The sequence below is a fragment of the Panthera uncia genome, assembly GCF_023721935.1.
Source record: "Panthera uncia isolate 11264 chromosome A1 unlocalized genomic scaffold, Puncia_PCG_1.0 HiC_scaffold_17, whole genome shotgun sequence".
NCBI lineage: Eukaryota > Metazoa > Chordata > Mammalia > Carnivora > Felidae > Panthera > Panthera uncia.
In genome coordinates, this window is record NW_026057577.1 from 95,350,304 (window position 1) to 95,370,862 (window position 20,559).

The window sequence follows — 20,559 nt, forward strand, 5'->3', positions numbered from 1 at the left end:
GTTCTCCCATCTGTTAACAGAAGTGATGGTTGGTGCCTGAGAAACTCTGGGTAAATTATATGATAGTTTTAGTGAAGTAAAAAGCCAGTTTCATGGCCTCTCAGCAGCCTATTTAGATTTAAGAAGAAGACTGTATTTCTTTTTTTCTGAGAAAGCCCCATGCACTTAGGATAAACTCCTTAATGAAGTGCCAATGATCTCAGAGTTGACCTTCAATGTCCTTTCCACACAGCCTGTGCTGCATACCATGGTCAGGAGCCAACTTTCATCAGGTGAGGGTGACTTGGTTCTCTGTAGGCTTTCTGGGAAATGTGCTTCAGGGTCATCTCCTAGGCGTGTGTGTGTGTGTGTGGGTGTGTGTGCGCGCGCGCATGTGTGTGTGTGCATGCGCGTGCACGCAAGTGTCTATGTGTGGTGTGGGTAATTTTCTGGCAGGTGTACATGTGACCACTTTGTCCATGGGAGGGATTATTATTTTAATAAGTTGCTTTAACTAGTTAATTTTTGCTGAGATAGTCCTTTTCTATACTCCGAATTTGATATCCTTATTTTTTATATAGAAACTGGAAAGCTGATTGACCCTTGCATGGATACTGAGTGGTTCTATTTGGGTATGCTGCTGTATATCCTTGAAGGGCAATGACTAAGTTTGTCTGGTTCACTATTGTACACCCAGAACCTAGCACAGTAAAAAGTCTTTATTCAGTACCTTCCTTTGCTGAGCACTGTGCTAAAGGTTATTTAAGAACTATCTCATTTAGGGGTGCCTGGGTGGTTTTATCGGTTAAGTGTCTGACTTCAGCTCAGATCATGGTCTCATAGTTCATGAGTTCTAGCCCCATGTTGGGCTCTGTGCTGACAGCACAGAGCCTGGAGCCTGCTTCAGATTCGGTGTCTCCCTCTTGCTCTCTGCCCCTCCCTCACTCATGCTCTCTCTCTCAAAAATGAATAAACATTAAAAAAAATTAAAAGAACTATCTCATTTAATCTTTACAAAAGCCCTATAAGACAACACTATTATTGTGCCCACTTTACAAGGAGGAAACTGAGTCACAGGGAGGCTAAGAATCTTGCTGTGCTCATGTAGCTAGTAAGTAGAAAAACTGGGATTTGATCCTGAGCAGTCCGGATTCTGGAGCCCGTTCTCTTACCTTGTACCAGAAAACAATTATTTTATAAATACATGAATAAGTGGATGACTAGTAAACCTAAGATTAAAGTGCTTGGTGACAAAACTGTGGTCTGACCCTTAGTTGTCAGGCTCAGAATTCACATAAAATTCTCAAAAAGTACTGTCCATTTCTGCATTTCTCCTTCTGACTCAAGTCTGTGACCTTCTAGATCCTCTGCTGCTCACTCTGATTCCACCCTCCAGAATGTGTGTCATTCTTACAGTTCTATTACATGAACTCCCTGTTCTGGGATTGCTGACTGCTGATCCCCATGCCAGTGGATAAATGTTTAGGGGGACACCGCTTCTGAGTGCTATTTGCACTTTCAGAGTGGCCCTCAACATTCAAAGGAACTGTAGGCCAAGCCTCCTGATGTAAGGACAAAGTTCCTTGTTAGTGTAGCTACCCCTCCCCCCCTAGACCCAGAAGAGGCCCGCCTAATTTCACACCTTGAAAAGAACAAAGAAATAGAAAAGATCCAAACTGCAATCATTCTCCAGATCACTGAACAGATCACTCTGATTTAGAAGTTGTTGTTTTTTCCTCAGGTCACCCATCCACTCCCAGCACAGCCTGGGGAGGGGAGGATCACACCCTCTGAGCTGAGATGGCAGCTGTCTCAAACAGGGAGATCAAATCCCAACCTCAAGACCCACTGGCAAATTAAGCCCTTCTTGCCGGGTAATGCTACTCATTGTGGAAGTTACGTTAACTTATGGGTGGTCTCTTCACGTTCAGAACTTTGCCTCCATCTTTTCATGTGTGATTTATACAAGCAAATCTTGAATGGTGGAGTTTCTGGCATTCCACAGGACATGTGCTTCTCTAAATCTATACCAAAAAGGCAGCCTACTTGATCTACAAATATGTTTGCTCTTTGTAACTCAAGCCTAGTCAGTAGACAAGAGAACATGGAAGAAAAATCTACCCATATTCTACTCCGCTCCAATCAAACCACATACACCCAATACTTGGGGCTTCTTTTTACCACATCGATTCCAATTTTCAATTCCTGTTGGAGATACCTAGTGTTCTCACTATCGCATCATCTGTCGATGTCCACTATCCAAAGGAACAATTATCTAACACCAAAACACAGGGGATGTACAAAAACACAAAAAAAGACAAAGATTCTACTTTCCAAACCAATTTCCAGGAACTGCTACTAAAGACAAGTATCAAACACTTTTCCACTTTAATCATTTTCAAAACTTTTAATGAATCTGCTCTTTTAAACAAATAATGCCATTAGCATGGATGCTATGCAAATGAAATGCAGGGCCTGCTTTTGTTTGGCTTCCTTGAAATTGTTTCAGAAACCTGATCACATCAAATATTTTTCAGTTTATGCAAAACAGAACGTCTCAATACATTTTTTTTGAAGAGTATGTAGTTTTTCATTTGCATGTTGGTCCCAAGTGGTAAATTTACACTTTGAATGTAGGATTAACAAATTTCCATGTCTGAACTGCATTTTGAAACTTAATCATACAGAAGTTACTTTCGTATGCCAAGAGCCTTAAGAATCTGAAACTGAATGACCTTAAAGGTACCTGGATGCAGGAGTTCAGCACACAGGTGGCACCGGGGACACTTGTGTCCCACAGGAACACCATTTTTGCAGTTACCTATTACATACAGTGTTCTCTCAAAAACTAATCTGTGGTCATCTTGGAAAATGCAGGAATGAGCATACACTGCCTGCAGTTAAAAAACCATTCAGATCCTGGGATCCACAGATCTGCATCCAAAACCCCTTTTTCAAACTGCTCTTTCTCAGTTTGGCAAGCAGGCCGGCCGGTGCCACTCTCTCACTGTCAATGAACAACATTATGGCTTGAGAGAGCTATGCATGATCACACTTACTGTAGCATCAACTATTTTTTTCTTAATTGTCCTGAGATCCTAGAAAGGAAACAAGCGTCTGTGCTGACAGAGGAGCTCAGCGTGAACTCTCATTTTTCACATGGAGCTAATTAAAAACTGAAATTAGTTAAATATGGAAATGACACTTGCAAGCACTTTAGTAGAATTCTGGCAAAATCCCTCTGGAGTGCTGTGACATTACCTGCTGCTTCGAAACTCCCCAACTGAATTTCACAGTTAAAAGGCTGAGCAAAGGGAAAGTTATTATTGAGATTTCGGATTCAGAATGTGTCTGTAAAACTCCAAATTAAATTTCACGGCTGGCCCTTGAGTGGTTGGCAATATATAACGCAGGCCAATAGAGTGGGCCGCTAACAATGTCCCTGCAAGCAGGCGCTCCAATTACCCCTCTTTAGGTATGGTACTGTGGGTGGCACAGTGCGACAATCAGAAGGTTAACGGATATATTTCTCTTGGAATCTGTCTCAAGGCGCTTCATACACGCACTGATTTCAACCCAAGAAAGAGGCTGTACTCATGCATGGTAGTATGATGGGTCCAATTGTGAAAACTGAACAGGGTTTCTTAGGGGTAACAAGACACACTTTTTACATATGAATTCTCATAGGTTGGTCTATCTATAAACGTATAGGTATATGTATACATAAATGCATATAAATGTGCATGTACATATATGTACGTACATGTCCACACACACACACATATATATGTATGTATGTATGTGTGTATATATATATATAGTATATATATATCTCCTTTTGTATATGTATGTCTAATAGGCATTTCCCAGTTTTTATTCACAATTGTGATACCTTATCTTGAAGCAGGGAGATCAAACAGCTTCAGTCTTAGGGGAAAGTGAGAATAAATAGCCTTTCCAAATGGGCAATGATGAAGAGGGGCCTTCCAGAGTAGGTAGGAAAAGCACCATCCAGGAGGTCAAGTCCCCGTTAACAGGCAAAAGCAGTAGCATTTGCTCAAGGGCAAATTACGGTGTTTGTCTACATCTGCATACAATTTAATTAAACCCGCCTATGTGTCTGATGGCCCTGGATCTGCGGCAGAGTATTTGGGAAGTCCATACTCCCTCCAAACAACTGGAGTGTTGTGATTTTATTGTTTTTCCGACACCCCATCCATTCGCCCTTGAGGAATTCCCTCCTCCTGGACCCTGGCCACGACTGAGGCAGGCATGGTGTCCCTGCCTGGGCAGGCCAGAGAGAAGGGCTGATTCGTGCCAAAGCCAGCCCCGCCCCTCGAGTGGGCTGGCAGGGAGCCGTGGGGCTGCTGGCCTGCCAGGAAGAGTCCTCTGGCAGCTCAGGGCGCGTATCTCCCCATCTCACTCAGGCTTTGCTAGTCCGAGGCCTGGAAATCGTTGCGGCTTACCCAGCTGGATGGGTGCAATGCTGCAGCTGTACCATCAGGCTGGCTTATTTTTATTGAATTTTGAATATCCAATTTCAAAGCAATTCAAATGAATTTGCCCAAGGCCTCGGATCAGCGTGGCTGCTGACACTCTCTGCAGTAGGGTTTCGAAGTTCATATTTCTAAACAAAGGCAAGATTACAGAAGCTTTCCTTGTCAGGACCAGCGCCTCTAAAGAACCCTCTCTACCAACTCTATTAGGTCCCATGCTGACAGCAGTGAAAACTGTTCCGCTAATCCGGGTCCAGGTCCCTCACTGCTCAGGCGGGGTGGGCAGGCAAACTTTGTCCGCTGACTGAAGAAAGATGGAGGAGTACAGTAGAGGTGTCTAACAGGATGCAGAAGGGTCCAGGACACGGAAGTTGGCACATGTAGCGTTGTTGGACAGAGAAAGTGTGCAGAAGTAGGGCAGAGGCAACTCCAAGGTCAAGCTGTGCCCATGCCTCGCCCTTCAAGATTAAAAAGAAAAACAAAGAAACCCTATCCATGCTCTAAGAGCAACCGAAGAGATGCCGGGAACTCTTCATCTTGGGGAATCTTTCTAGCAGCTCCAAAAATCTGTCTTCCCTCACTCCCGCATTCCTTTCTAATCCTGCTACACCCATGCCTAGGAGCCACAGCTGTTAAATGCACAAAACAAAACTCAACCCTCATGGTAGAAGACTGAAGAGCTATGGAGAAAAAAGTGCTTCCTGAGAAAAAGCCCAACACAGCATCTCAGGACCGATGGTGGCTCGACATTTGAGACAGAACCTGCTCTTAATTCTTTCAGTAGGACGTGGGAGACATTCAGGGCTTGGCATTCACTGAAAACTGTTTTTAAGCAGCCTTGGGACAAGACCAATTCAATAACTACTGGTGTTCACAATCTGTCAACTCCTCCCCTCAGGGGTTAAAAAAACCCGACAAAACCTGAGAGCAAAGAGCAAATTGGGACATGAAGACTCTGAGTGACACTACAGTCAGCTTCATAGGAGTGGGGCACCTGTTTGTCCTTCCTCAGCAACGCACCCCAGCTGCCAGCACAGTGCCTGGCTGTTAGTACGTACTTAATGGATATTCGTGGAATGAATGGATGAATGAACGAACAAAGGTTGTCATCTTATGTCACCATGGGTACAATATGGGTTTTAGAGTCAGAAAGGCTCCTAATATGGCCACCATTTAATTGCCATATAGCAGTGAACAAATAACCTCTAGGCTTCAGTTTCTCAACTATAAAATGTCTTTAACAGTAGTACCTGTGACACAGGATTGTTTTAAAGATGAAAGGAGAGAATGAAAAGAAAAGCCTGTTGCCATTTGGAAGGGGTAGATGTCAAGCTCTTCCTTTCCATGTATCCAACTGGACAAATCACAAATCTTTGTAACTGATAATGTACGTTCCCTTTGCATCCTTCCATGGAGTCTGCCTCTTAAACAGGAAAATATTCAAATATGTAGAAGTCCCAGTTTTGAAAAATTTGATAGTCCTTCAAAAGTGATTATTTTGTCTGCTCAATGCAGTCAAACTTAAAAACCTCAAGTGTATGCTGTAAATGAGGGAGCCATGGTTTTCCTTTAAGGACTAGTTCTATAGATTTAGATACAGAGTAAATACATAGAAATGAAAACGTAAAATAAATAGCACCAGGATAAAGTAAAAATCCCGAAGATCGAAGTAAAGGAAGGCTGTGGATGTCAAGAACCCAATGGCTGGAGGAGGCTGGGGGGAGCTGGGTAGATGCTTCTAGAAACCAGAGGTAAGAACAGATACCCACAGGTCACACCCCTTTCATTGTACAACCCAGCCAGTTTTAAATCATTTGCTCCTTTGGGCAAACAGTGCTGCTGGTTAGTTATCCAGGAGATGTTTTTAATTACGAGCTGAAAAAGTCATTCTGTAGCCCTGAAACCAGTGCCCTCATGCCTAAGAAGTGCTTTTTAATATTTATACATCTAAAGAGGGTTTGCCCTTCCAGACATAGAAAATCATTAGGAAGGCTTCTCAGGAGGATATAACTTTGGTCAAGGTCATGCACAAATCTAAACTTCAGATTTCAGCCAATGCTTACCAGTAGGTGCCACTTTTGTGCCACAAACCATTTCTGGCCCTCTCTCGATTTTATTTCTAGGTTATCAATTTTTAAATAGAGGAAAAGAACAAAAATATGCTTGTGAGACAATTCTGAGCATATAAAAGTTGAAGAAACTTTTCTGTTTTTCCTCGTTACTTGGCATATCTATTTAATAGAGCTTTTTTGATTTTTACTTTTTTCTTCCAGCACAGCAGATGAATGGGCGACCCAGGAAAACTGCAGTCAAAGAAACGTCTTGTAACAGTTCTAACTTTGGTTTGGCATGTCACCTCTGTAACGATATCAGGGAGAGGAAATATTCCGTCAAAGCTGTGAGCGTGGAAGGAAACAGCCTGGATGGTGTCCAAAGACACACAGTATCTTAGCAACTTCTGAAGTTCAGAAAAGCCAACATTTCAGTTTGGGAAGCCGTCTGGTAGAAGTTCCGTCCTACCCCACCACAATCACTGAAAGACACACCTTAAGGTGGAAGTGGCCATCGTTTTCAGGATCTACTACCCAAGCTGCTGAAATGAAGTGGCTGTCAGGGGCAGGCAGCTCTTGTCGAGAAAACAAAGCAAAACACTACTGCCAGAAACATATGAAAATAGGGATAACCAGGTAAGGTCAAACATGCTGTGATTGAAAAATGCCCTCTTCCCTCCTACTCTGCAAAAGCATAAAATTAATGTTCACAGGAAGAAAAGGAAAGCAGGAGTCAGACACTATTCCAAGACCTTTCCTCTAAGAATGTGGGGCTTGTGCCCTTCCTTCTGAAGGAGGGTTCTTTGAGAATCCTTCTCTCTCACTTATCTCTGGAGAATGAGAGACTCCAAACACCCATTAAAGACATCTTGGGGATCACCTTATAACCCTCAGCCCCGTCTTTTGTAGCTAAGTGGTTAGTGTGTATTTGTGTGGGTCAAGGTCGAAATCAACTTTATCTATATCCTCAACATTATCCCCCACATCTGATACTGAATGTTAATCCTAACAATCTAATCCCTGGCCCCTCTCAACCCAGCCCAGTATGGATCCTAATCCTCAGAGAACCCAGTATGTAATTGTCACATAAGTAGAAATCCCTGCCCCTCTCTAAATGAAGCCCAGCTCAGATCACCTGTACTGTGACTGTTCCTTATACTTAGGCAATGAGATCACTGGGTAGGTGAAACATGTCATTTCCAGGGAAGAGGAAAAGTGGATGTTTGTTAAGCATTTTCCTTCCCCTAACAACTATTGTCCTTCAAACATCATTCAGTGACAAGACAGGAACGTTACTAAATCTAATTCTACTGTCTTAACTTTTCCATTACACATGTGAAAATAACTTAGGAAATACATTCCTACAAGATTTGGTAACCAAACCTGGACATTCAACCTCCAAGATATCTCTCTCATAACTGTTCTACTCTTGGGCTTCCCTCCTTCTGTCCTTGTTCCATCCACATTCTCTGCTTTCTGAGCTTTGAAATGGCCACCTACCTCTGGTCTCTTCCTACCTCTGGTCTTGACCCACTCACTTCATTCTGCATAGGGCTGGCAGACTGCTTCTGTGCTTCCCTTATTCAGAATTCTCAGCACCTTGCACATCACTTCAGAATCAAATCCAAACAGGCTCTTTTTCTTTTGTCTCTTCTTTCTAGTCCTGTCTCCATTAATACCTCAGCATCCTATATTTTTTTGGTTCAGTGTTAATGATATGTGGTTCACTACAACACCATACTTTCCTAGGCTTTAATCACTGTGTTCTTTATTCCTGAAACGGACTTCTCCCACCTTATCTTCCACCAAACTCCTGTGCACCTTTCCAGGTAGAAGTCAAATAGCACCTCCTCTCTGATGTACTTGAAAGCTTCAGATAAAGTCATCCTTTTCCTTTCCCCACTCACTTAGTACAGAGCACAGTACGGTACCCTTAGTTTTGTGTATCACTGATTGTTTGCACATCTGTTTTTCCTCCTTGTGTGATGAGGACCTTCTGGAGAGCAGGGAATTTGGTTACTCATCTCTGCTTTGCTGGGGTCTCAGCACTTAGGAGGAAAATTCAGTAAATTGATGCTGATTGAATGGATCAAGGGCAGAGTCAGTTCTCAGGAGGTAGTCTAGAATCCACTCAAGCTTGGGAATGAGGCTTAAAAGTAAAACACTGACATGGAGGTTCTCTCTCCTGAAAAGCCCTCAGCTGCTCAACTAGCTCTATTTTCACAACTCTCTTCTCCTCCCTCCATACAATTCCTTTCTGGGAGTTCTGGGACAGCGGTCCAAATAAAACTGCCCCCCACTCCCACCAAGGGTGAGAAAGTCCATATCTGAAGTTACTCTAGGGATCAGGGACCCAAAGTTGTAATCAATGAAAGAGACCCAAGAATACAGGGTAATCTGATCCTTTTTTCCCTCCAGGCTCTGTTTTCCTGGAAACACTTATTTCTTTATGAAAAAAAGAAAGAGGAAAAAAGCTCACAAGACCATGTTAAAGCAAATGCTTAGAAAATATTTTTGAAACATTTGGAAGTAATTTCTATTCACAAATTATCTCCATTCACAAAATGAAAAGGCAAATTATGCGAGCTGGATAAATTGAGAAAGAGAAGAAATAAGACTTAATGCTGGGAGCAGAAGAGGAATAGGAAGAAAGAAAAAGAGAGAAAGACTAGTAATTCTTGTATTTCTATAGTAAGTAGAATTTTAAAAGCATTGAACTTGTATTACTTCCTGTGAACGTTACAAACAATTCCAAGATGCTGGTAGGCAGTTAATTTCTCCATAAGGCAGAAGAGACAGTTTAAGCTAAATAAAGACAGGTCTTCCATCACCCACTAGTGGGAGAGTTGTGGCTAGCAAGTGAGAGGTAGATGAGGAAGAAATTCAAGAAGAGGGAGATTAGACAGAACAAGATGGAAAGATGGAGAAGGAATAAGGAAAGCTAACATGAGCAGAAGAAAGTGACAGGAGAGGATTCACCCAACATCAACAATGAATGGCAAAAATGGCATGATAAACTTTGAAGCCATCCTCTGCTTCAAAGACAGAGCTTCTTTCTCAAATACCAATAACTGAGAAAATAATCAGAGTAATCATTAAGCCAGTGGAGCCTCTTGATTCTTAGGAAGGTGAACCTACCAATGGTTTAGAGGCTCCAACCCTGGGCTGGGTGCTTGTGACCATCCTGTTGGGAATGCTGCTTTCCTTGTGATAACAATCAATAGTCAATAATCAATAAAAACTCTCTAACCAATAAAAATTAAATAGCTACATGTCATTCAAAAGCAATTTGCTAGTCGCACGCTATAAGAGACCCAACAGTCGCAGGTAGAGTGACAAAAGTTCAGAATACAAACAATGGCAAATAAATGAGCAGAGAACATTTGCAGAGCTCAGATCACTTCTGACTGGCCCACCACAACTTGACCACTGCAAAAGGGTTGGCTAATCTAAAACTGACGGCCATTTTCTTATTCCATTCAGCGCACTCTACAGCCATCCTTCTTGTTTAGTCTTAATGATAATTCTGCAGGAACGGGCATTGTTATCCTTGTTTTAGAATGATAATCTGATGCTGAGGGGGGTTTTAAACAATATCCAAATTTGAATCCAAGCCTTAACAGATCCAAATCCACATTCTTTCCACCTCAGTCCCCTGCTTCTAAAATTAATCATGAACTGTCTCCACTCCTTTTCCTTTAGAGGTCCCTCTAGCTGGATCAGGACAAAAGGAGCAAAGAAATCATGAGGGCAGAAGAAGCAGCTGCCTAATGCTACCTTGAGCATTTAGGCTCAAGGCAGGTGTACGGAGCATTAGCAGGGTGCCTGCTAGGAGAAGGAGCCCCAGGCAATGTCGGGTAGTCCTGGGCTGGCTCAGTCTGGTGACCCTAGAAGGTACACTCTAATCCCTTGTAACAATTACTTGGCGCTTACTTTATACCAACCACTGTGCCAAAAGCTGTGCATGAAACATCTGGCTTCATCTTTGTAGCCACTCTTGGAGGTAGATGCATTTACTATTACAATTTTACAGAGAACAAAACTATCTCAGAGAAGTTAAGTAATTTGCTCAAAGTCATATAGGTGGTAACTGGAAGAGCAGGGATTCTAGCCCTATTCTGATTCCAGAATATCTGCTGTTAGCCACTAAACAACCTGCTTTTTTCATGTCCTGCTAAGACACTTGGGGGATGCTCAAGAGATTAGGAAGCAGTAAACATAGTTGCTGAGTGTCAAGTCCACAGCATCTAGGTTAACATGGAACTGGAATTCAGGAGGTCTGACTTTGAAGACACTCCTGCTTATCACTGATTGTATTACTTAAAGCAACTTATTTGACTTGAACCTCAATTTATTCATCTGTAAAGTGGAAATAAAATAAAGATAGTGCTTGTTCCTTGAAATACCACAAAAACTCACTATAGACCTGCTACACTTGGGAGGAAAGGTACATATCAATGTTAATAACTCAGATAAAATAATGGATTGATAGAAATTTAGAGCTCAAGTAACTTGAGGGTTACCTATGGTCATAGAGCAAATGTTTGAATGCATGTATGCTTTGCTTATGCAATTCCTGGCTGTGGGACTATGGACAAGTCACTTGACATCTCTGAGCCTTTGTTTCCTTATCTATGAAATTGAGATAAAAATAGTACAATCCCCACAGTTGTGGGGATGAAATGAGATGGTGTAGGCAAAGCCTGGCGACCTGCACATAGTGAGTGCTATGTCAATGCTATGATTGTTTTGATGGGGAATCTGAGGCCCTAGGAAGGTAAATCCTTGTCCATGGTTACACTGCAAGTTAACAGTAGAGGAAGGAACAGAATACAGGCCTCTTGTTCATGCTGCTTCTCCTCAGCTGTACAACCTTGGGCACATTACTTAAAATTTCTAAGGCTTAGCTTTACCATCTGTTAAATGGGGACAATTCTTCTCACCTCTACCAATAAGAGGGGAATTAAATAAGCTATCCAATCAAAGCCTTCAACCTGAAGCATCCATCTTTAGTGCTTATGAAATGCTAGCTGCTACAACTTTAGCTTCCTTCTACAGTTTTTCTTTCTATTCGGATTTGAAAGAGATTTTATCCTCAGGAATCAGAATGAGAAAGATCTTTCTCTCAGGGCTGTTTGCTGAGTCAGAGAAGGAGATAGACACACCCATCACAAAAAAGGAACAATTGTGGAGTGGACAAAGCCCAAACTAAAGGAAGCCACCCAGGAGAGGTCACTTACAGTAACATCATCTCCTGCATCAGCTTCTCCCTGAGGCACAGCACTTGGGATAGGTGCCTTACTCCTCTATTCGGAATTCTTTCCCTTTCTGATTTGAGAAGTTTCTGTCAGCTCAGATCAGAAGCACTGCATGACAGCTTTCTGCGGCAGCGCTCAATGTCACTGTGGAAGGAGAACAGTATTTGGACACCGACTACCTGGGTACCTGCTGCACAGTGGTCACTTACTAGCTGTGTGCCTTGGACAAGTCCTTTCCCTGAGCCTGCCTCATATGCCTGTCCACCACATTAAACCATGAGGTGCTACAGAAACATAAAATATTACTTGCTTTTCACTATCATTTCTTGCACGGTCTGCCCCTAGTCTGGAGGAAATGAGAAACTGTTGTGATTGCCCTTAAAAAAGCCAAATTTCCCAGGAAGTCCCCAGTATTATATGGATGAGGAAGCAGCCTTCTTTTCCATTTGTGGTCCTGTTATGGGGGGGAGGATGACAGCAAAACCCTGGACAATTGTAAGTGGCTACTAAGGCTGTTTTATGGTGAGAAGGATCGGTTACGGTGCTGTTTAGCCAAAGCAAGGTGTGTAAAGCAGGGGGAAGTGGCACCAGACCATACAGATCAATGCCAGCTTCCTGATGGCTGATAAGGGCCAGTAGGACACTATGCACCAGGACAGACAGCACTGCTGCCTCCTGAACCGCATGGCTGTCAACAGCCCCATTTCCTCCTCTCCCTCCTCTTCCCTGGGTTGCCAGAGCAGAACCATAGTCACCTATGAGCCTGGGCAGGAGTTGGGGGCAGCATCCCAGTGCCTGTTTGTGCCTCGAAGGTGTCACATTTGGGTTTCTATATATCATTTGCCTTCAGCTTGGGCACTGTTCCACCAAAGGGCGATTTCATCTTTTGAGTGAACTTTTGATGAATTTGATGAAGTATTTTGCGCAGATGGTTCTGCATCTGAATAAGAGGAGCCCATCACGTCCAGCGCATGGAATGAAGTGTTTTATTTGTGTTTCTAAGGCAGCAAAGAAAGCTTCTAAGAACAAAAAAACACACAAACCAACTTTTTTTTAAAGCTTTTTTAAATCAACTTGTCTGGACTTATTTAGCATTTATGAGCAAGATACATGGCATACGAGGGATGTAAATGGTTGTGGTGAAGTCCTTGTAGTCAACAGATAAATGGGAGGAGATAGAGATAATGATAGTCCTGATCTTATGTGTTAGTGGTACCATTAAATGAGAATATCCATATGAACTGCTTAGCATACAGTAACTGCTCTAAGATACCACCTATCATCATTACTACTAAGAGACTATGAAGGATTCAGAGAAATCCTGTGTTATAGGTTGAGTTGTGCTTCCCCCACCAAAGGTGTTGAAGTCCTAATCGCCAGTATCTGTGAATGTGACCTTATCTGGGAGTGGATCTTTGTAGATGATCAAGTTAAGATGAGCTCATTAGGGTGGAGCTTGATCTAATCTATGACTGGTGTCCTTATGAAAAAGGAAAATTTAGGCACAGAGACAGACATGCACACAGAGAGAATGCCATGTAAAGACTGGAGCTGTGCTGTCATGGCCAAGGAACTACTGGAAGCTGGGAGTGAGACCTGGGATGAACCAGGCTCAGACATGCATGGCTCACCTGACTCTTTAGTCTTTGACTTCTAGGCTCCAGAAGGGCAAGATAATAAAATTTGTCACAAACAATTCATTTAGTGGTACTTTGTTATGCCAGTTCTAGCAAACCAACACACCCTCTTTCAGAGTACCACAGTGGACATGTCTATAAAAGAGATATCTTAGAAGAGCTGTTGTATCTATTTTCAGAAAAGTAGAAACTTGAGTGTAAAAATCACTATAAAAAGACACTGTTAGTTTTTGGATTTATCAGACAATTTCAACCTTTTTTTTTTTCCCTTCTCTCTTGTTTCCAAGGAGTCTAGAAAAGCTTTCCTAGCCTCCTTTGGAGCAAGGGACAGCCACGTGACACTATTCTGACAAGATATAAGTAAAGTTTGGTTGGGGTGTGTGTGTGTGCACATACGGTGGGGCAGGGGGATAATTCAGACTTTTCCAGATAAAAGGGACAGAGATCTTGAATCTTTCTCCCCTCTTTCTTTCCCCCATGAAGGTAGATATGATGCCTGGAGCTGCAACAGCTATATTGCTACAATGAGGCAGCAAAACCAAGGGGTAAAAAACCCTAAAGCACCAAGAGGGGCAAAGCAGAGAAAAAGGAAGAATTCATGCCATGGATGTCATCACCGAGCAGCATCATCAGTGCCAGTTTCTGTAAACCTTGGGTATCCAGCTAGCTATGTAAGGAACATAGAGCCTTGCAGTTTTGTAAACCACTGTTAGCATTCTTATGGTTGTTAGTTTATGATAACTTGTAGCTGAATGCCTCCCTCATTGAAGTGCTGTCTTGACTGGCCATCCAGAGAAGGACTTTGAGCCCTCCTTGTGAGTTTCAGTTTTGAAGTACATTTCATTTATCTTCCACTTCTTTCTGCCTATTTTGGTCTTCCTGCATGCCCTGACATGGACAACTGGTAGGGAATGTGTCATCTCTCTGCTGTCAGGACAAAGGTAAGGTGCAGCTGACCAGAGTTTGCATGGCCAGAGGGACTCTCTTTTCTCTTTTCTTGGGAGCGCTATCATTAAGAGTAGTTGCAAGGACTTCTGGGGTATGGAAACACATGAAGTTAAAGTCACCAGGCACATAATTTTAGGTTGATGTCAGCAAACATATGGGTGAGGATGTGGACTTGGGAGTTGAATGGACCCATGTTTAAATTCCAAATCCCAACTACTGACCAGTGTGTAACTGTGGGCATGTTACTCAACCTCTCTGAATCTCCTTCCTTAATTATCAATAGAAAAGTTAAGTCATTGGGAAGATTGGATCAGACATGAAATGTGAAGTTCCTATACATGGTATGTCCTTAATAAATGGCTGACTTCATTGTCCTTTGGGAAAGATTTACATTCAGGGGTACTTGTCATTACACATCTTCAGGTGAACCCTCTTTTCACAGCACAAATTTGACCAGTTTAGTTAAATAACTTTTCAGAACTTAGCACCACAGCTTGCCTCCATGAAGGGGATTGAGGACTTTGGGCATGAAGAAACAGGCTCAAGAGGAATAAGCAACACAGAGTCAAAGCTGACCCACACTTGGCAATACAGAGGTCAGAGACTTCATTTTCATTTTGGTGGTAAAAGAAGAAAAAATATATACCTAAAGACACAATTATAAATCAAGGATAACAAGATTTCTCAGTCTTGGCACTAATGACATTCTGGGTTGGATGATTCTTCATTGTGGGGGGCAGTGCTATGCATTATAGGATGTTTAGCAGTATCTCTGGCCCCCTGCTTACTAGATGCCAGTAGTGTTCCCCAACTATGACAACCAAAAATGTCTTCTAGACACTGTCAAATGTTCCTAGGGATGTGGTGGGGGTGCACTGAGTTAGAGCAAAGGGCAACAGAGTGAAAAAGAGTCTCCCTGGGTGAATGTTACTAGGGTTGATAAGCAAGTGGTCCCCAATGCACTATAACCCCGCACAGTGTAAAAAGTAGTAAAAGAAGAAAGAAAAGAATTTTGCACATCTTTGAGCCCTGACCACCTCATTAATGAGCAAAGGTCCAGGTGACCAGTTATTACTCCGAGACTGCAGAACAAGGAGGAATAATATTTGGACTATTTCATTAATCTGTGCCAAGGACCTTTTCAAATTGAGTCTCTTAATGGGTAAAATATTTGACATTCTGTAAAAAGACCTAGTGGGTTCCAATCCATCCTTTTCACACAAAGCGCTATTAAAGCTAAAAAAAAAATCATAGGGGGAGCAGTTATGATAAGGAAGTGGAACCCAAGAAGGAGCCCCATTCCTGTTTTCTAGCCACGACCCTGACTTGAATACAGAAAGCCATTCCTCCCATACACAGGTAGTACTATTTGCCCTCAGCTCATCTCACACACCCAGACTATAAAAGATCTGCTAATTGGCGTAGGATTATGTGCATTTTACTTTCATTCTCTACTATTCCTAGTGATTTTTCAAGGGTTCTTCCCCATGAACATCCTTATCCTTCATCATTTACTTATAAAAATGCAGTCTTAGAGATAGTTGCTATTCATTTACATTTCTCTCAGGATCTTTTTGGGAGCCCTTGGTCTTGAGATTATAAAACACTGTTCTAAAAGACTCTGTTGTATGTACCACGAAGCACTGAAGAGGGCAAAACTTGGAAGAAAGGCTGTTCTGCATGAAAATATTCATACACATTATTTCATTATACACTTGAGAAATGACAAGTTGGTTTGCAAGAATAGTGTAAGATGTTCTCTTACAATTTTACCCATGGTTAAGAGCCTGTTCACTCTGTTCCCAACTCCACTTTAAACTTCTCCTGGATGTCTTACAACTCTCAACCAATTTTTGAGTCCTAAAAGCAGGTTCCTTTCTATTTTAAAGAGGCTTTCAGAAAGTTGTCATCTACAATAATGCTCTTAGACAATAATGCCGTATTGTCCTGTGAATATTCTAACCAGCTGATAAGTCGACTAAATTTGAGTGCCATTTAAAGTAATTCTCCCCATTTATGACTGAACTATGGGCTTGTTGGGCATGCACCCCACATTTAATCATCATGCAAATGTGATATCTGATCCCTGATCTCCCTCCTTGGGGAAGCTGCAGGAGGACTCCAAAGGCTTCAGTGGTGGGTTTATGAGACCATCATGATATTCCTGTCGTGGGCTGAAGTGGAGAAGGCAGAGATCTGACATCTGTCTTAACCCAACTGGGCTTGGAAAATGGTTACTGATTTAGGAGTCCCTAAAGACCTGCACCATTGCTTAGGGTCAAAAACTGGATAGGAATGGGATGTCCAGCTTTGTGGCTGAGGCTTATCTCCTGCTACCCTGTAGCAGAAAGGAGACCAGAAGAGGTGAGAAGTAGGATAAAGACAAAAAGAAAGTACAGAGACATAATTATCTACTAAATTGAACCTCATCCACTCAGTAATTCACGTAACACCTTTGGGGCCTAAACTCTCTTGGTTAGTTTGGAAGCTGACTCTAAAATTCCCCAGGTAATCATGCCGTTTTATGCTTTACTCTAGGCACCTAGCGTCTGAGAGGGTATTTCATGCACTTCGGTCAGATGTTAAAGTATTGAAAATAAATGGAGACTTCAGCATGGCGCAGAGGGAGGGCAGAGGGGAGGAGGGTGCAAGCACATTCCCTGATGTCTGGCCCTCTCTGCCTGGATCCATAAACCCATAGCCAAACTCATCCATCTGACCCTTCAGCCTGGGTACAGTGAGTCAGCCTCATTTTCAGAGACACAGGCAGATGCATTAGAGTTTAAACCTGTTAATACAGTGAATATGTAGCATATTTATCATAATTTCAAACCTGCCTCTAACCAGCTGATCAAAAGGCAACTTTCTTCTTTGAAGATTTTTATTTGTAAGCTTCACTGCCCCAAATCAAAAAGGGCAATGGTACAGACTCCCAGGACCACATTCTGCATTTGTTAGGTGAGCGCCTTCAAGTCCTGGAATGTGCTTTTCTATTTATAAATGGGTATGCTGAATTTCCACATATTTCCTGATGCCTCTTTTTGGTTCATGAAATTTACACTACGTATGAGCAATGTTATGGAGGCAGTTGGTTAGCCTTTTAGAGTTTAGTTTTAGCCCAATTCTGCTCTCCTTTTTCTCCACAGACTTTCATACAAAATCCAAAGTCTCAGAAGGGGTCTTGATGGGTTTTACTGGATCAAAGGGCCCTCTCCTAATAAAGAAACCGCACAGAGATTTACTGAGCGCATTAAAAAAAGAATAGCTCCTTGCCAATTCTGGTAGAATTACATGCCAATAAAAGAATGTTTTGGCCAACCATGCTTTTAGAAAACTGTGCAGTGATTTAAAGATGGTGTTAGTTTTAAATTCTTAAGTTACACCATTCTTGACAATGTTCTTGTACGGATCCAGGTTAGAAACCTGAAGGGTATATCAGATATTTCAGTCTTCTTCATCTCCAGTCAGCACTATACAAATTCTATCACAAATCTGCCTTTTCTTCTTTGGAAGGAGGCTCTCACAGATTTACTGTTTCCCTATTTCCATGTTCCTCTCTAATCTACCCATTCACATACCCACTGATTATGGCCAGAACCTATGTATAAGTCTCCCTGTCTTCTGTCCCATTTCCCAATCTATCCTGAATCCTCAATCAATTAGTAAGTAAATATTTATGGAACATCTACTAGGTAACTATCATGATAGCATGTCATAATTAAAAAAAATATTTTAATGTTTGTTTTATTTTTGAGAGAGAAAGAACGTGAGTGGTCGAGAGGCAGAGAGAAGGAGACACAGAATCTGAAGCAGGCTCCAGGATCCGAGCTGTCAGCACAGAGCCCGACACGGGGCTCAAACTCATGAACTGAGAGATCACGATGTGAGCTGAAGTTAGATGCTTAACCACTGAGCCACCCAGACACCCCAGCTTGTCATAATTTTATATTACATTCCTGCTTATGAATTTTAAGTACCTCCTTATAGCCAAACTAACCAAGTTAAATATTCTGCTAGCCTTCTATGCCATCTATCACCTGGTTCTGCTCTATCTCACCTCCTATTTTCTACCGCTCTTCACTGGGCACCCTTCTCCTCACTGGCTGAGCTCCTCATCTCCCCTGCCCCATGCCTTATTAATTCTGGCCTCTCCCCTTCCTTGCTGCCTGCAGTGCTTCTCAACTCATTCCTACTTCAATTCATCTCCATCCTCCCAGGGCTAGGTCAGCATGCAAATGTGTTCACTGGGTCATCCTCAACTCCTCCAGTCTCTGAACTTTGATAGCCTAAATCCTAACTTGCAACTTAGCATCTGTATACTTTTTCTTTTGAATGAATGCACAGATAGCATGAATATTGATACCAATATCTACTTTAAATGTCACATAGAAAGTCTATGAAAAAGGTATCATCATCATTATAACTGTTATTTATTAACCATTTCTTACAGTTAAGAAAAACGAGGCTCAGTACATTAAATTTACTTTCCCCAAAGTACGCAGTTGGTAAGGGTTGAGATGGCAACCTAGCCAAACTAAATCCAGAACTTTCTTCAGGGGACTATTCCAATGCCCAGCTGGCCACTAAAGTGAGGAGCCATTATAGATACAAATCAGGTTTCCTGATCCAGGTGAACAATGATGTCGGAAGTATGAAGTTTCAACGAGTCATTATTTGAACCAAGAGGGCACAAAGGCCAGGAATTTTGTGTTGATAACATGTGTAAAAGAAAACCTATCTCAAATTGAAATCAACTCTCTTTATCATGAGTGCCTTTCTATGGCCATGTGCCCAGACCTTTCTCAAGTTCCTCTTGAAACTCATCTTCCAGGACCCCATAGTTTCTTTGGCCACTAAGAGACAGGGTGGACTCACTTCAGTTTCTTGATACTGACCCAAATCTCAGTCCTGAAAAGAAGGGAGGCCCAGAGTGTGCATGTGCTGACTTTGAGTTCCTGTATTAGGAGAGCCTCAAATGAATCGCTGAGTTTGCTTGAAATTACAATAAAACTTTGTATGATCTTCAAAGAGAAGCATGCTTGCGTGTGTTGATGAGCTTACGTGGGTCAAAACAAGACAGCAACCACCACCACCCCAAAAACCATGCCTACTTCTCCATCCCTGGCTTCCCTGCAGATTTTAGCAGGCACCCAGGTGGAACCTGACTCAAATTGCAGCTCATTAGCACAGAGGAATAGAAGTTTAAGGGAAAGTGTGTAGTAAACAATGCTAATGCTGACTTAAGCAGGAGATAGCGACCTTTCTCCCTTGCCTAAAACAAATCGCTGTTTCAGGCTGTGCGGGCCTGCTTTACCATTACCTGTTAATATGTCTGCAGGCAGAAGATGCAGCTGTGGCCCCGCGAACAGGCTCCACAGTCAGGCTGAACATAATCCCTCATGTAATGAAAAACCTATTTCTATTTCTGAGGCCTCACTACTCTTCATACTGAAGAGCCTTGTGCCTGTCACACATTTATTGAAGCCTATTACTCATCCAGGCAGCGGGGCCCAGTTAGTATTTGGAATTATATTTTAAATCACAATTTTTCTATTATTTATTTTAGGATTCCAAGGCTCCAGTGAAAGCATGTCAATGTTCCTCTTGATGCGCTTTCAAAGGCATTAAAGCCCCAAATCAAAATTCTTTTTTACGCAGAGAACCTTTCTGCATGTGTGGCAAAACTTCCGTCAAGATACCACAGTCCCCAGTCACCCCTTGTGTGCTAGAACCTCAGGATGCTACCGTGATCACATGTTCAGGGGTAGAGATTTTAAGTCTCTCTCCATTCAGCATCAGAGTAATCTTTCCTGGGCCACCAGCTTTATTCCCTCTTCTCACATCAGGCTCTTTTCTTTGGCTTTCGAAGATAAATGGGTAGAGTCTCTTAGGATGCTGGGGAACAGGGCTGTGAAGAGATCAGCTAAAACTGTAGCCTCATCATCCAACAGGAAAATAAGAACTGGCTTAATCTAAGTCAGAGGATTTTCTGAGCTGACCACGAAGCCTGAACTTCCGTTTATTCACTAGGCCAATGGTGATCATGCAGTTCCTTCCTGTTCTATAGAAGCCAGTGGAAACTGTAATTTTCTCTAGCTATTCATCTGGCTGCCTTCTCCCTTTATATCCCCAGGAAAAAAAAATACACACACCATATATACCACGGTGACGCAAAGGGATGCCTTCCTGG

General features: G+C 42.3%; 1 protein-coding gene and 1 long non-coding RNA gene across 2 annotated transcripts in view; one reads left to right on the forward strand and one right to left on the reverse strand.

The window, feature by feature from the left end:
* Nucleotides 1-14,139, forward strand: part of LOC125934445 (uncharacterized) — a 28,054-nt gene extending 13,915 nt beyond the window's left edge. Inside the window, exons 4-6 of the long non-coding RNA XR_007461399.1 lie at nt 1,721-1,853; nt 6,749-7,162; nt 13,905-14,139. This is a non-coding gene — a long non-coding RNA (uncharacterized LOC125934445). The remainder of the gene's footprint in view (nt 1-1,720; nt 1,854-6,748; nt 7,163-13,904) is intronic.
* The window catches only part of TENM2 (teneurin transmembrane protein 2), a gene marked incomplete at its 5' end in the record, with an annotated part of 375,214 nt that overhangs the window by 234,228 nt on the left and 120,427 nt on the right, over nt 1-20,559 (reverse strand). The gene's annotated exons all lie outside the window — the stretch shown is intronic.